At 34.8% G+C, this 17910-nt stretch overlaps 1 protein-coding gene across 1 annotated transcript in view; it reads right to left on the minus strand.

Moving 5' to 3' along the window:
- The window catches only part of MGAT4C (MGAT4 family member C), a 717583-nt gene that overhangs the window by 684448 nt on the left and 15225 nt on the right, over positions 1 to 17910 (minus strand). The gene's annotated exons all lie outside the window — the stretch shown is intronic.

A 17910-nucleotide genomic window follows, 5' to 3' on the forward strand; every position in this document is an offset into this window, starting at 1 on the left:
GACTGTGCTGTGCTTACATAAACTATGTCTTGGGTGGCCTTGAAGTCAGTACATCTGGCGCTAGACGGTCTGCTATTGGTGCTTGGGAAATAGATAATGGGAAAGCTTGAAGGATTTGCTGTGCATGTTGCAAACTCTTTAGTAATCAGCTAAAAATAGATACTTTCTTATGATTGTTTCTGTTAGCTATATAATGCCTTGCTGCCTTGAATAAAATTGGCACTATTGGACATCCTCCTTGGTGCTCCTCCTGCCCCCATCTCTTTGTCTATTAATTTCTTTTCAGCGTCCTCTTACCCTCTCGACCCTGGTCAATTTGTCGCGCCGGCCGCTACAGTTCAGCAAGGGGCTCAATCTCACAACCCTGAGATCATGACCTGAACAGAAATCAAGAGTCAGAAGCTTAGCTGACTGAGCTACCCAGGCGCCCTTTAACTCAGTTTTATATGAGAGTCTTTTCCAATATATTAGGAACTCCTTTGGGGGATAATGATTTAATTTTTTTTTTTTGTCTTCCTGCATAGCATTTTATAGCTGCCCAATAAATAAACGGCTCTTAAATCTAAGGAATATGTGTAGAAAAACAGGCAAACTTTGCTTTGCTTTGCTTTAGAGAAAGTTAAAAAAATTAATAAATATACCATTTGCAATAAGGCTGAATGGTGGAGCTTAGAACACTGGCTATTCTTTGGCATTTAAAAAATGTATTCAAGGGGCACTTGGGTGACTCAGTGGGTTAAGCCTCTGCCTTCGGCTCAGGTCACGATCTCAGGTTCCTGGGATCAAGCCCCGCATCAGGCTCTCTGCTTGGTGGGGAGCCTGCTTCCCTCTCTCTCCCGGTCTGCCGCTCTGCCTAGTTGTGATCTCTCTCTGTCAACTAAATAAATAACATCTTTAAAAAATATTTTAAAAATAATAAAAATAAAAATAAAAAATGTATTCATTATTTCTACTTCAACTAGTCATCATGTTATCAATTGGTTAACCCGTATGCAAAGTCTTGGAAGAAATACAAAGGTGAATTAAATGAAATATTTTGTAAAAGTCAAGTTATTTTATTAACTTAAATATGGGAATGTTTGGCTTTGCTTGTTTTTTAATGTATATGAACCAAGTGATCTAAGTTTTGCTACAGCTAGAAAAACAAGCTTCATTCAGGAATAGCACAAGCTACTAAACTAGAGTCACCTTTTTGGAGGGACCTTTGCTTAAATAATTCAATTTGCCTAGCAGACTTTACCCAATTAAAATAACAAGTGACAAAATTAATTAACAAAATCTGAATTATAGTAAGGTGAAGTTCAAAATGTGAAAATCAGTAGGGACAGAAGGATTCAGTTTTTGTAAATGTAGCCTAGATTTTGAGGTAATTATCTATTTATCACTCCCAACACCTCCTTACTTTCTTTTGCCCTCACCAGCACCATCACCATGACTCTTGCTCGTTTACATGTTTTTCTAGTGATTTCTGCTTGTTATAATTTGCATACAATCATTCCCTCTTGTAATTTAACTGAATTCAAATTTGAATATAACATTAATAACAATGTGGGAAATGGTATGTTATGTTGTTTGATACAAACTTTTAAACAGATTGTTTTGTAGAGTCTTTACAATATGAGATAGTCTAAAGCAGAAGAGATGGTGATAATTTAAATAGAGTAATTTTTGTAACATCTTTAACACATGTGTCCATATTATGGGCAAACATGAAAAGCCATAGGAAAGATTACCTAGTATTAAATATGATACACGCTTCACTCTTAAGTAGCTTCTAGGATTGTTCTTTCATCTGAGATATTCTTTGTAATTACTAAAGCTATGTCTGCATCATAAATAAGGTTTAAAATTGACAGAATGGTAGATTAAAGAGCAGCTTTGCGATAGCAAGCATTTTCAGCTATCACCTCTGCAATATGCACATAGAAAATATTTTAGAGAATATTCTAAGACTGAGGTTTTAAACGTTATGTAAACCTCAAGAATTTTTGTTATTATTGTTCAAAGCAGTTTTCAGTATGAGAACCTGGAGGAATGAGAGTGCTCCCAACTTTTTAAGTCTTATTTACTTATTGAATTTTATTATATTTCATTTATATTTGGTCCACGTTTTCATATTAGATTGAAAGTAAATATATCCCACAAGGTTCAATTCCACAAAGTTTCTTTTTTCTCTTATATTACTATATTTAAATTATCACCATTATCTCTTCTGTTTTCAGTATCTCATATAGTAAAAAGTCAAGAAAGCAATCTTTTTAAGAGATTACATCAAATATAATAGACAATTCCCAAATTGTGGCTAATGTTATATCCAAATTTTAATTCAGATAACTTACATGATACAATGTTTATATACAGTTAATTACTAGTCTTTCTATGGCATACAAAGAGGGGAAACTCAGATAATCAATATTAGAAACAAGATCACAAGGGAATGTGAAACATTTACTAAGAGAATATTTACTGAAAAACTAGGGCAAGTTATATTAGTGGCAAAGCCAGCAGGGAAGAAAGATGCAAAAACAATGAAAAAAAAACAAAAAAATGTAAGCTCCTTAGTAAAGGTAGTGAGGGACACAGATAATGAAAACAAGAGGTAAAATATAGAATACTGGAGGTAATAAATGCTGTGGGGAAAAATAAGGCGAATGAATTATGGGGGTGGGTGGGTACTGCTATCTTAACTGGGTGGTCAGGAAAGGCATCCCTGAGAAGGCGTTGTGGAGGCAGAGACACCAGGAATGGCAGGTAATAAGGCATGCAGCTCCTGAGAGAAAAATGTTAAAGATAACAATTACAAAGAAGGAGATAAGATCATATTTGATATATTTGAGGAACATAAAATAGATCTTTGTAACTGGAGAAAAGTGAAGGACAAGAAAGTAGAAAAGAAGGAAATAAGAGAAATATTGTGTATTTAAAAGACCACTCTCAGCTTGCTATGGGCTATAGAAGAGACAAAACACTTAGCCATGGGGCAAAGACTATACAATCTGGGAAGTTTGTCACATACCAGGTATAATATGATCCACTGAACCCTCAGGTTAGGCATAAACATCAGTAATCTATTATCAAGTTTAAGTGGTATGTCGGGAAAATGACATCAGTTGCCTATCACCAAGAGCAGAAATCCAGCACTTCTGCCCACTGCCTCTTGGTATCTGAGTCACCAAGGAAATCAGAGCACAGCTGAGTGCTGGATGCAACAACACCTTATGCACACTGCGAAGAGACAAAGCAAAAATCAACTTCAGTAGCAGGTGTAGATCGCCTCTAGACAGTGGTCCCTCTTGGAAGCTGACACAGGGCTTCACATGCACATTCTGTGCCGCAGAATAAAGAATCCCATCCTCTTCTGTAGTGTACAGATATGATAGTGGGGCTAGCCAGGGGTCATATGACAGACACTTCAGTAAAACGAAGGAGGATACGCTGAGTCTAGAACAGGGAAAGATATTCCTACACAAGCCTTGATAAGCTCAGGGCAGGCAATGAGGAGATAAGGCGGATAAGGGGATAAGGAAGTGCTGGAAGCCCAGGGCCTTTATTCTCATGTGGGCAAGGAGGGACTGAAAGCCTGTATGTACAATACCGCCTTTCCAAACAGTATGTTATAGAATCTTGCTAACATAGAGTTGTAAGGTACAACCTAATAAATGGATGCCATAATACTTTTTCTGCTCTATTCCCATCCTTTCCTGGCTTGTACTCATGGCTTCATGGGGTAATCCCATTTCTGAAGGGAGAAAGAATCCATGTAGCAATAGCAGTACGGGGCCACTGTTTTGCATCCTCATTAAGTGGTGCCTTTTAAAAAGGATACTGTTGATAAGAAATAATCCTAGTTGGCATACACCAGGCACTATATCTTATTGTTCTCTTGCGAAGGAGAGATGGCCTGACACATGGAGCTATGAGGATTCAAGTTCAACAGTTTAACCAGGATTTCAGGAATTTATAAAGATCAAAACCAGAAATTGGTTTTGAGGAAGTCTGAGGAACTGATATGCGGAAGGACCTCCAAAAGAGGGCACAGATTCTGAGTATATTCTCTTCTCAGTAACTAAACAGCGTGGACTTGTCCTCAAGCTCATCTGACTAGACTGTGTAGTGTCTAATTTCCAAACAGCAAGGCCAGTGCTGAGCATCCACTGTGGCAGCCCTCCCCAGGGCCAGGAGCCTTTCTTTCACCTGCTGGCAGGCTGATCACTTTACGCCCTTTCATCACTGAGGAAGCAGTGAATTGCCCTCACTAGAATGGAAGTTTATTTTAGGAGTTTTTTATATACTCTCTCACTTATCCCTGGTTAGTTACACGGATTGCAAATATCTTTTTCTAGATTGTGGATGGCATATTTCTTTATATATTCTGTCCTTAATTGGACTTTTTATTGAGGTAATTATAGCCTTACATGAAGTTATAAGAAGTAATACAGATTTCCTGTGTACACGTCACCCAGTTTGTCGCAATGGTATTATTTTGTAAAACCGGGCATAATATCACCACCCAAAAATCTGACAGTAATACAATTCACAGCTTTTATTCAATATGTTCCAGTTTTACTTGCTTATACTTGTGCATGTGTATACATCTCATTTTATAAAATTTTATCATACATGTAGTTTCTTACGTTCATTACCACAGTCAAAATCCTGACCAATACCATCAAAACAATCCTTCCTGCTGCCTTTATATAATAATACCAATCTCCCTTTTGCCATTCTTCCCCCACCTCACCCATCCACTCCACTTCCAACTCTAACATGTAGCAAGCACTAATCTCTTCTCCATTTCTAAAATTTTGTCATTTCTAAATATTTAAATGAAATTCTACAGTCGGTCATCTTTTGGAGTTGGCTTTGTCATTTGGCACAATTCCCTGGGAATTCGTCCAAGTTGTTCCATGTGTAGACAACTTGTTCCCTCTTATTCTAAGTAGTATTCCATGATATGTATGTACCACAGTTTGTTTAGCCACTTGTCTGCTGGATGCTTTGAAGGTTTAACACCAGAACAGGAGAAAACTGTACCACTGAAGAGACATACTTCATCTAAAATTGCACAACACAAGAAAAAACTTCTACAATAAATAACATTCAAAAGCAAGAAAGAAGAGAATTAGAATTCCCAAAACTAATAACAGAACTATAATCGAGACCATAGAAAATGTTTTACAAATAAAGTTGTAAAATAGTGAATCAAAACAAACATAACAAATATTTAAGTACTATAGAAAAATTAAAAAGGCAAAATTGCAAAGGCAAATTTAAAATATGAATGAACAGGTAAAGCCACAATTTAGCACAGCTTGAAAAGATAAATAATTAATTATGAAAAAAACAGAAGAATAAAAAATGAAAAATCTGAGTGGTTAAGAGGTTTGCAAATAGAATGAACAAGCCTAACACCTTAAGAATTAGAAAAAACAGAGCAAAGTAATTTTAGTGTGGATAATGATTGGAGATATGCCAGAATTGATTAAAAATCATGCCTATTCAAGTTCAAGAAACACAAATGCTCCTGAGTAGGATAAATCTGTATCTAGACATATGATAGCAAAACAAACAAAAGGAAACAAAATCTGAAACAAACCAAAAAATCTGTTTTGTGAAGAAGTGAAGGTCAAGTGAAGGACAATATAAAATATGTTTGGGGAAAAGCCAAGGTGAACAACATAAAGTTCATTTCTTCACTGCAAGATTTCTAAAACTTTCTTGTGCCAGTTAATGTACCTTACTAAATCAACATATAGTTGGCAGAGCAACTCTGATTTGTACTTTAAAACAAAGAACAGGGGCTCCGGGGTGGCTCAGTTGGTTAAACATCTGCCTTTTGCTCAGGTCATGGTCCCAGGGTCCTGGGATCAATCCTGGCATAGGACTTCCTGCTCAGCAGGAATTCTGCTTCTCCCACTCCCTCCGACCCTTCCTTCTGGTTCTTTACTTTCTGTCTCTCTGTCTGTCTCTCTCTCTCTCAAATAACTAAATTAAAAAAAAAAAAAAGTTAAAAAAAACAACAAAGAATATATTTTTCATGAACCATCCCGCAGGACTAACTTTAGAATATTTAGAATATCTCTCATGTTTTGCTATAAAATATAGTCATAATGAAAATTATTTTGCACTATGACAGCTTTGGATTTAAAAAAAATTATTTAATAAATAACAAAAATGTTTCTAATTCCCCAGTATGAAAAATAGTGCTTAATAACAGTGATTATACACCAAATACAGGATTAGAGTTTTCTACAAAGTTTTGCTTTAAAAGCACACAGGAAAAAACAAAAAGCATTATTTGCACATCGCCTCTGTGCTGTGAAGTTTAGGTTGTACTGGGCGATTAGGGCACATGCTATTTCCAGAGGATGCACCGGAGGAAAGATTTTTTTCATTCCTTCCTTTTCATTTTTGATTTATAAAAGCAACTACTAGAAAATCTGAAGAGAAGTTTAATCAGAGCTTCATCTAGCAAGATTTTAAGAATAAATATAAACCAAAAGAAAGAAATTTTAAATTGAATTATCATTTGTCTCTAATTCAATATAAAAATTATCATTTCTTATAAGTGGCTAAGGATATAAATCAGTCAGAGAAAGACAAATACCATATGGTTCCACTCATATGTGGAATTTATGAAACAGATGAATATAGGGGGAAAAAGAGAGAGAGAGGCAAACCATAAAACAGACTCTTAACTATGGAGAACAGACTAAGGGTTGCTGGAGGGGAGGCAGGCATAAGGGATAGGCTAAATGGGTGATGGGCATTAAGGCAAGCACTTGTGATGAACACTAGGTATTATAGTATAAGGGATGAATCACAAAATTCTACCCCTGAAACTAATATTACACTATAGGTTAACTAACTGAAATTTATTTATTTTTTTTTAAAGATTTTATTTATTTATTTGACAGACAGAGATTACAAGTAGGCAGAGAGGCAGTCAGAGAGAGGAGGAAGCAGACTCCCTGCTGAGCAGAGAGCCGGATGTGGGGCTCAATCCCAGGACCCTGGGATCATGACTTGAGCTGAAGGCAGAGGCTTTAACCCACTGAGCCACCCAGGCACCGGAACTAACTGGAATTTAAATATAAACTTGAAACAAACAAAAAAATGGCAAAGGATATAGTTCCATAACAAAGGGCATAATATTTGGCTCAATAATTCAAGGGTCATTTCTTGCTCATGATCTAATGGGGTTGGCAGGAAGGCCCCATTTATAATGAACTTTCAGGGATTCAGGATAACAATGGTTTAATCTCCACTCATACAGAATTTCTTAGGCTAGGAAAGAAAAGGAAAGACTGAAATCTGACGCTATCGATCAGCCCTTTCCACCTTCAATTGACATGTGAGACTACGTCTGATTTCATTGACAGAAGTGAATCTAGGGACCATGACTCTTTAAGTGGCTGGAAACTGCAATTTAATAATTTGTCTGGAAGAAGGAAAACCACAATATATTTGAATAGCCCTAATGACCATGACCAATAGTTTTTTAAACTATGTAAGAATTTTAAGATGTTATTCCCAATTTAATTTTTAATTTTTTTTTTTTATTTTTTAAAAAGATATTATTTACTTATTTGACAGAGAGCGAGCGAGCACAAGGAGAGGCAGTGGCAAGCAGAGGGAGAAGCAGGCTCTCACAGAGCAGGGGGATCCCAATGTGGGGCTCAATCCCAGGACTCTGGGATCATGACCTGAGCCAAAGGCAGCTGTTAAACCAACTGACCCACCCAAGTGCCCTCCCCCAATTTAATTATTATTATTTTTTTAAAGATTTTATTTATTTATTTGGCAGACAGATATCGAAAGTAGGGAGAGAGGCAGGCAGAGAGAGAGGAGGAAGCAGTCTCCCTGCCAAGCAGAGAGCCCGATGCGGGGCTCAATCCCAAGACACGGGGATCATGACCTGAGCCGAAGGCAGAGGCTTTAACCCACTGAGCCACCCAGGCGCCCCCCCCAATTTAATTTTTTAAAGAACTTAATAATAAAATGATGTAAAGATTTTTCAAAAATTCCACCAGAAATTGGTTTATGAAGGAATACAACAGAGATATAATATCTTAAACTTAATAAGTTTGGTGTCTGATTTGAAAGTGGAAGATATATCTAGGAAAATAGTTTTACAGTGTGGAAAACTTTATCAGGCCATGGTGAAATTCTTTTGGTGACTACTTTTAAGTAATTATTATAAATAATTTGCCATTTCCTATGCATAGAACATTAAGTAGAGCTCCACCAAACTTGGCTCAATGAGTAAAAATATTGATACTATAGAATTGTGGAATATACTCAATTATATTAGAACTTTATTGGAGACAAGAAACAAAAAACAATTCCCAACCCATATGTGAAATTTTTATTTAAGCCATATATTATCTTTGGCAAATCTCAAATAAAGTTAAAATAACAAAATAAGACATTCAAGGAAAATATCATTATTTAACTGAGTCATTAAAAAATGAGTATGAATGTAATACATGAAGAGAAATTTTAAGTGGTAGGAAAAATCGTAACAGAATATCAGCTCTCAGAGAATTTGAAATTTGTACTTATACGGTGATATACCTGCAGTAAGTATGAAATTGCCAGGCGAGGCATTTTGAAAATGTACAGATGAATGAATGAAATTATGGGTAAATCACTGAGAACAAAATGAAGTAAAGTTTTTAAATGCAGCAGGAAGAGTTTATTGTACATTAGTGCTAATCTCCCTGCTTGTAGCAGTTGTAAAAAACTACAATATTAGCGAGTGCTTAGTGTTACTGGACATTTAGTTTGGTGGTGCATAATCAATATCTTAAGGAATATTTCAAACCATGAAAAAAGTTCTAAATTCCTGCCTTTGATTTTAAAATATAATGAAGACAACTGTTCCATGCTTGAAATTATATTATCTACCCATCGCTCACTCATTTCAGCTGTCATATATAAACATAAAGAACAGAAAGAGTATAGATCATACCTAGATAAGAGAGGCAAATAGAATTACTGTAAATGCTACAGAAAAAGTCCTCATTATTTTTGATAGTGCATGCAGAGGAAAGCAATAAAAAATGAAAATGGCTTTGAAATTCACAAACCTGATTGAATTATCTATATATTATTTTTCATCATGAAGCCTGTGGTTCAGTCAATGCTACGTTTAGGACCCAACAAATTTTAGCGAAGATGCTAAAAGGCCTAAGAAAACAAGACATTTGTGGCTCAGGTTCATCTGCAAAGAAGGAGCAGTTAATGGCCCATATATGTGGTGCTGTAAGAAGAGGCAGTCCTCTCCCTCTAGGTATTAGGTATGTAGTTCTGGTAACCAAATGAGTTGTAGAATAGTATAAACTCCAGATGATCAAAATCTATTCCCTCCTCTATTCTCACACCGTCTGTTCCTTCCTACTTACACAGCCCAACACTCTGTTTATAGAAGACATAAAAAGATATTTGCTGAGTAAGTATTTATTAAAATGATGTGTGGAGTCGTCCATCTGTAAACTCACAATTTGCCAAACAAAGCCTATACTTCCTGCAATTTCCCAAATAAATTCTTTAAGATTAGTTCTAAGCCTGTGGTATTTTCTTCCCAATAAAGCCTTTCTCATAAGGTCTTATTTAAACTTTCTTAAACTACAGAGCACTAAAATTTGATAGAAGCCATTTTATAGAGAAGAAAAAACAAACTTTCAACTCTAGTTTATGAATTATTTCAGGAGATAAAGAGAAAAAGAAAATGTTTTAAAAAGATCTGAATAGATTCAGGCACTAAGTGGGATTATAAACTGATACAACATTGTAGTAAATAGTAAATTGAAAAAGCGTGTTTCTTATCCTCACTATTGTAATACCAAGTACCCTGCAGAATAACATTTCCGCAAGCTGAGACACGTCAAAATGTTAAAAGGAACTTTACGAAGCCTTGTTTTTAACAGTGAGAAACAGAACACTAACTATGCATAAATAGAGCCAGGGATAACACAAGTAACATGTACTGAATGAAATACTAAAGAGCAATTGAAGGAACCAAATATATATGTACAGTAATACTGAAGAATCTCTGGGAAATTACTAAATGAAAAAAATGTAATATAGTTCATGTTACATAATGCCATTTCAGTAAAACTGAAAAAAAAAATAAAAACAAAAACTCACAATATAATAGTAAACAAGATCTATTGTCACTGCCATGTAAATGACAAAAAATGGACTAGAAGTCCATACATCATACCTACAAAAGTCATTATATCTGGATTTGGGGGAGAAAATCTTTGCTTTATGTACATGAGATAATTCATCTTCTTGTTTAATAGTGTACAGTTTAAAGGAAAACAACATTCATATTCCGCCAATGCAATATAAATGCAAACACAGTAAAAAGACAGGAAACAAATATGCCAACTTAAAAACAGTGGATAATTCTGGGAAATTGGAATATTGAGTTCTTGACATTTATTTCTACTGTTTTTATATTTTTCAAAATTCCCAAAGTAAAAGAGAAGAAAGAAAAAATGAATAGTTACTGTCATTACTTGATAACCTCCTTCATCCAGCCAAGGATTCAAGGCAGATTTCACTTGTGAAAGATTGGCTTCTATCTTAAGTAAAGGCGATAGGAAAAAAGGAATACTGGAAAGTTAGAGAATTAAAGGCAGCAGAAATAGAAGTGCATGCCCATAGAATCTGTAAGAACATGCAATCCTTTTTGAATAAGTAATGAGAATATAGTTAGAGAATATCAAATTAATATTATACCAAACACTCTTGATACCACAGATGTCAAGAAGGTAGGGAGAGTAAAATAAGTCAATGCATTATGCCTAGATTGAAGAATAACAGTTATTACCGAAGATGGGAGCCCATGCTGTTTGCTACACAGGGTGCAGTTCTCTAACTCAGTCTGACACGTGGAGGGAAGCAGGAAAAAACAGACACTAAACAAAAGGTGATGCTGGAGCTAAGACGAGGAGACTGAATTAGAAATCAGCCAGGCCAGGTCTGCCTGGGTGGCTCAGCTGGTGAAGCCAGCTACTAGTGATTTCAGCTCGTGACATGATTTCAGGGTTGTGAGATGGAGCCCTACTTCATGGGGCTTGGAGCCTGCCTAAAAGTTTCTCTCTCCCTCTCCCTCTGCCCCACATCTGCCCCACACACCCTACACCCCCACCAAAAAAAAAAAAAAAAACAAGAGAGAGAGAGAGAAAGAAAAAAAAAAAAAAAAAAAAAAAAAAAAGAGAAGAAATTAGTTTAGCCAGGCCACCCTGAGGTACAGCAGAAGGTAAAAGTAACTAAAAAAAAAAAAAAAAAAAAAAGAGAGAGAGAGAGAGAGAACATTTTGTGAGTTTCCTGAGAAGAGGAACTAAGTCCTGGTTTTTGATTTTTCATTCCACAGCTCCAAATCCAGCATAATAGGAACAAATAATATTGCTTTAATTAATGATTCAAAGAACTAGAGGACCATCTATTACATCTTGTTTTCTATCTGCAAAATGAGAATATAGTTAATGTGAACCAAACGTGAAGATTTTGAGAATCATAAAATTATATATTTCTTCGTATAAAAGGAATATTCTATTTCAAATTTAATTTACTGTATATAAGCTTTTAACTATGTATCTTAACTCGTAGAAACATTCAACGCTTTGAACATGGCCACATTTTAAATTTATATCTGCCTTAAATGTTTTCTGATAAAAAATTAATTCAAGTTGCTTAGTAACATTTACCACAAAGTGAATTTTAAGCTATTTAATCTGAGTTATTTTAACACTAATGGAGTAATTTATAAAATATTATTAAACTATAATATACTATGACTATTAACTGTTATTTTTTAAGGACATGCTCATTTGTAAGAAGTGTCACAACTGCAAAATGATATTGAAAAAATAAAATATACTCTCATTTTAAGAATTAAGAAATAAAAATACAAGACAATCAAATTACTCATGATAAAAATGATAGAATTTGACTATTTAATTCTTTAAATGTTGTTTTAGATCATTTTGACAAAGTTAATTCCTATTCTAGTAGTCAGCAGTGAAATTCTGTATTTACAGAATCATGACTATAATTATTTTTCATATATAAACTATTAACAAATATTGATTAAATTCTAAAGTAAAGTTTTTTCTTCTTGAGTTAAATGTAAGAATCAGCAAGGATTTTAAAAGTTTATAAGGTACTACTTTTAGTTACTATGATGGGAATTAGATAATACTATAAATGTTTTCTTAAAGGAATCTATTATTCTTATGCATTTCAAATAACTGTTTTGCATTTGGAAAAATGACTAAAATCTGAACAATGTAGGTATAAAAAAAGAAATAAGATGGGCATTTTATGGTTATTCCATTTCACATAAACAGCAGCTCACATGAATTCTGTGATCTGCTTTTTCTACCGAATTATTACCTTTCATTAATAAAGATTTATATTATTTCTTTCCTTTTATTTATTGTGTGATTGCACTTTTTAATTTTTTTATTCAAGTATAATTAACATACAGTGTTATATTAGTTTCAGGTGTCCAAAATAATGGTTCAACAATTCTATACATTTCTCAGTGCTTATCAAGGTAAGTGTACTCTTAATCCCCTTTATCTATTTCCTCCTTACTCACCCACCTTTTATTTTTTTTTTCAAGTTTTTACTTAAATTCTATTTGGTTAACATATAGTGTAATACTAGTTTCAGGAGTAGAATTTAGTGATCCATCACTTATATACAACACCCAGTGCTCATCACAACTGCCCTCCTTAACACCACTTTCAATGACTGAATGTTATTCAAAACATGAAAAGTACATAATTTGTTTAACATTCATTATGCTAATGAACTTTGAGGTTGATTCCAAAGTTTTGGTTAAAGCATAGCAATGAAGCTACTTAAATATGTCTTTCCATATTTAATGATACCTTCTTGGGATAAATCTTAGAAATGGAGTTGCTATTTCAAAGGAGGGTAGCTTAAGCTCAGTCATCATTTACATAAAGAAACTTCCCCAAATTCACTCTCACAGGCTGAGTTATTTGTCTCTATTACATGCACCGACTATGCCAATGCCTATACATATAGACTTTCAGAGGGCAGGGGCCATAACAATTTTACATCCTCAATACTTAATATTTAATAATTTTTTAATTTGAATGATTGTTGTTGACAGAACAGAAAGAAATAACTTAGATCCATAAGTATTCAAATCATTACAGATACACTTAGGTAACAGAATGGTTCTAAGATACTGTAAGGCTCCAAAGATTCTCTGGGATTTACCTGAGATGAAGCTACCTCACACTGGAGAGATTTTAACTGTTCTAAAATCCATAAAGATATAATTAAGTAAATCAGTAGTATAAGTAGTATCTATAATATAAATGTTCATAGATCACTATAGTCAGAAGTTCTCTCTATATAATTTCTAGTATGGAATTCTACCCTACTTAAAGAACACAGATACAACGGAATCTCTGGTAATACATTCCTAAGAGCTTTTGATCCTTTGATCCTTTTGCATATGGGCCAAAGCTAGGTGCTATGGACTGAATTCTCCACAGAATTCATATGTTGAAGCCCTAACCCACACAAGGTAATGGTATTTGAAGAGTGGCATGGGAGGTATTTAAGTCTAGATGAGGTCATAGGAATGGGGTTTGTGGGACTAGTTTCTTTATAAGAGAGAAGATAGACAACGAAGGAACATGTCCTCACTCTTTTCCTTTGTCTCCCTCTCTCCCTCTCCCTCTTCATCTTCCATTTGAGGACAGAGTGTTTAGAAAGCAACCATCTGCAAGCTTCAATGAAAGCTCGCACCAGAACCCAACCATGCTGTTATCCTGATCTTGGACTTCCAGCCTCCAAACGGAGAGAAAAAATTTCTGTTATTTAAGCCATCTTGCTGATCGTACTTTGTTATGGCAGCCCACACTAAGAAGCTAGGGAAAATAGAGTACTGAGACAAACCTTTTCACTGATCCTGGTACCTAGGCTAATGGAATGTATATTTGGATATCTGTTTAATAATTACAAATGAGGGGGCGCCTGGGTGGCTCAGTGGATTAAAGCCTCTGCCTTCGGCTCAGGTCATGATCTCAGGGTCCTGGGATCGAGTCCCACATTGGGCTCTCTGCTCAGCAGGGAGCCTGCTTCCCCCTCTCTCTGCCTGCTTGTGATCTCTGTCAAATAAATGAATAAAATATTTAAAAAAAAATAATAATTACAAATGAGACTAGGTTTCCAGGTTTCCTTTTTCTCCACAATCTCACCAACATTTCTTATCTCTTGTCTTTTTAACAATAGCCATTCTAACAGATGTATTTTTCAATTGTATTATTTATTTCTGGTGAGGATGTGGAGAAAAGGGAACCCAGGTGCACTGTTTGTAGGAATATAAATTGGTTCAGCCACTCTGAAAAATAGAATGGAGATTTCTTAAAGAGTTGAAAATAGAAGTATCATATGGTCCAACAATCTCACTTTTGGGTATATACCCAGAGGAAATGTAAATAGGATTTCAAAAAAGATATGTGCACTCCCATGTTTATTGCAGCATTAGTCACAAAAGCCAAGATATGGAAACAGTCTAAGTGTCTCTCAACAGATGAATGGATAAAGGAGATGAGATACACACACACACACACACACACACACATACATGTATAAACTAACATATATATTCATATATATGAATTTTGAATATTATATATACACATGTATGGATATTGAATTACAAATATATGAATTATATATAATATTTATATTATACATAATATTACTCAGCCATGAGAAAGAAGGAAACCCTGACATTTGTGACAACATGGATGGACCTTGAGGATATTATGCTAAAAGAAATAAGTCAGACAGAGAAAGACAAATAGTGTATAGCTTCTAAGTGGAATCTGAAAGAGCTGAACTTATAGAAACACAGTAAAATGGTGGTTACTGGGGACAGGGGAGTGGGGAACTGAGCAGGTCTTGGTAAAAGAGTACAAAGTTGCAATTAAAAGATGATTAAGTTCTGGCAAGCTAATGCCCATCACTGTGATTATCGTTAACCATACTATATTCTAGACTTGCAAGTTGCTAAGAGACTAGGTCTTAAAAGTTTTCACCACAAAAGAAATAAAAATTATGTGATGTGATGGAGATGTCAGTTAACATGATGGCAGTAATCATACTACAATATGTAAGTGTATCAAAGCTACATGTTTTACACCTTAAACCAACACAATGTTATATGTAAATACATCTCAATTAAAAAAAAATCAGTACCCAGGATATGAAATCATTCCTTCTTTGGTAATATTTGACTTTCTTGACATATTCATACAATTTTAAATTTCATAAATATTTATAGATAACCAATGCATGCCAGATACTATAGGAGTTAAAGAGGTACCTATTAAAAAAAAAAAAAACCTTCCTAAAATAGATTTAAATATGGTAAGTTAAATATGTTTCTTTCATTCAACCAATAAAAATGCCTATTAAACTTTTAGTTATGTGTAGGTCCTATGCTAAATATATGCCCAGCCAATTAGACCTTATAATTTAATGAGAAGACAGACCCAATTATAAAAACAAAATGCATAATTATAAACTGCAAAGAGTGTGATGAAGAAAAACTCTAACAGATAGATTGGATCTAATATAAATTAGATAAATCAAGGGAGATCTATCTAATGAAGACAAGAATAAGATTAATAGCATTACCACTATACAAAATGAAATAACACATACATAATAGAGGAGGAATACAAAAAAAATGTGATAATATTTTAAAAAAGGGACAGATCAGGGGCTTCTGGGTGGTTCAGTGGGTTAAAGCCTCTGCCTTCGGCTCAGATCATGATCCCAGGGTCCTGAGATCAAGCCCTGCATAGGTCTCTCTACTCAGCAGGGAGCCTGCTTCCACCTCTCTCTCTCTCTGCCTACTTGTGATATCTGCCTGTCAAATAAATAATAAATAAAAATCTAAAAAAAAAAAAGAGGGAGAGATCAGACTTAGATTTTATGCAGTAAGGAAACATTTCTCTAATTCTGATGAAAACTGTCATATTTGACAAGAGTCTTGAAGTATGCATATAATTTCAGTAAGATGGGTAGAAGAGCATCTAAAGAATGAGTCTGCATAGATAAACCAACTTAACTGGAGAAGTGTGGTATAAATTTAAAAAACATCAAGCAGTTGAAATCTCACTTATGTAGAGAAATAATGGCATCTCAGACAGATCTAGAGCAGATTGCTACACACCTAGGACATCATGATACAGCTTTTGTCATACAGTTTAGAAGATCAGCTAAAATAAATGAAGAAAAGAAACAATATTGGCATCAGAGGAAAAGAGAATTTTGTGATAGAGAAGAACCTGACATTGTTTACTGAAAAGTTATCAATGACTTACAGTTTAAAATAGTAGGATCTTTGCAGAAATGTGATTAAAACAACAACCTGTAAGTGGGATCCAGCACTGTGAGCAAAAAGGTAAAAGTTTAAAATGGCAGGTTATGTTTAAATAAGTAAGCCATATATACAGAGAGAGATACAAACTGGTTAAGACTCACAGCACTGAATTATATCATTCTCCATCACTTTTAAACAATACTTAACCTCTCTGTCCCTAATTTCTTCATCTGTAAAATAAACATAATTATGGTATTTAACCCAAGGGTTGTCTGCAAATTAAATAAATACCCTTAACACCCGGAAGAGTACTTAGCAAGTACTATAAATTGCTAGTTATTTATTATGTCAGAAGGAATTCCATTTTTATCAACAGAAAACATGAAGGAAAAGTTCAGCAACATTTCTTAATTCCAACATACATATATCTATACACATCAGACACTGTTCTAGATGTCAAGATCAAACAGTAACAAGAATTTAAAATTACTGTTCTCATAGAGCTTATATTGGAGTAAGGGGGGCAGTAAAATGCAACATAAAAACAAGCGTTGTAGTACCAGACAGCTCTAAGTAATATGAAAAAAATGCAGAAGACTAATGAGATAATATTAATACTAAAATCTGTGAATGAATCTCTGAGGAAGAAATTTCTAAGCAGGGACCTAAAGGAAATGAGAGCATTGTCTATGCAAATATTTTGATGTAAATTATTGCCGACACAAGGAAGAGAAAGTGCAAATGTCTGGAACGAGAAAAGCACAAAACTGAGATTGGCATAATTAGGTGATGGCAAGAAGGCCCGCATGACTAGAATTGTGTGGTGGAGAAGGGAGAAAGACAGAAGGCGAAAGTAGAGATCGGGCCTGGGTCCACATCATTACATGATTTTGTGGACCCTTTTAAGGACTTGACATTATTGATAGGGGTTACAGGAAATCACCAGAAAATTCTGAGGAGTGGATCATGATCTGATACGTATTTCTAAAATATGATTTAAGAAAATTGTAGTTTGGGTACAGAGAAATAGAATTGGCATATTTTCCCTATATTTTTTTCCCATAAAAACAGTCCCAAACAAGAAGGGAAACAAGAAAGCAAGAAGAAAATTTCCACTTTTGGTGAAACTAGGCAATAGCTAACTCCTCAAACACAGAATAGTAGAAATGTTTCTGAAATAGAGTGAATATAAAAACCAGCATATGAAGCAGAAGGCAAAAAGAAAACTGCAAGGCCAGAAACTTCAGGAAGAGCCAGTAAAGTCGCTTTTCAAACATGAATGCAAACATTCAGGTGTCAAAACCTATCTCACATTCACCCCCATTCTTGATGGGGGGGTATATGTCAGCGGGGTGATACTCTGGAATCAGCTCCATTCTAAGAAGCAAAAGATTCTTCTAGATAAGAAATCATATTGAAAAGTCATATTTGCAAAGAGCAGTCTTCACAACTGTGTGAAAGGAGGTGAGACTTTTCTTCTATCACTACTGACCCAGGAGGAGTAAAGACTA

This window comes from Lontra canadensis, unplaced genomic scaffold (genome assembly GCF_010015895.1).
Source record: "Lontra canadensis isolate GAN:19392208 unplaced genomic scaffold, GSC_riverotter_1.0 scaffold52, whole genome shotgun sequence".
NCBI classification, from domain to species: domain Eukaryota; kingdom Metazoa; phylum Chordata; class Mammalia; order Carnivora; family Mustelidae; genus Lontra; species Lontra canadensis.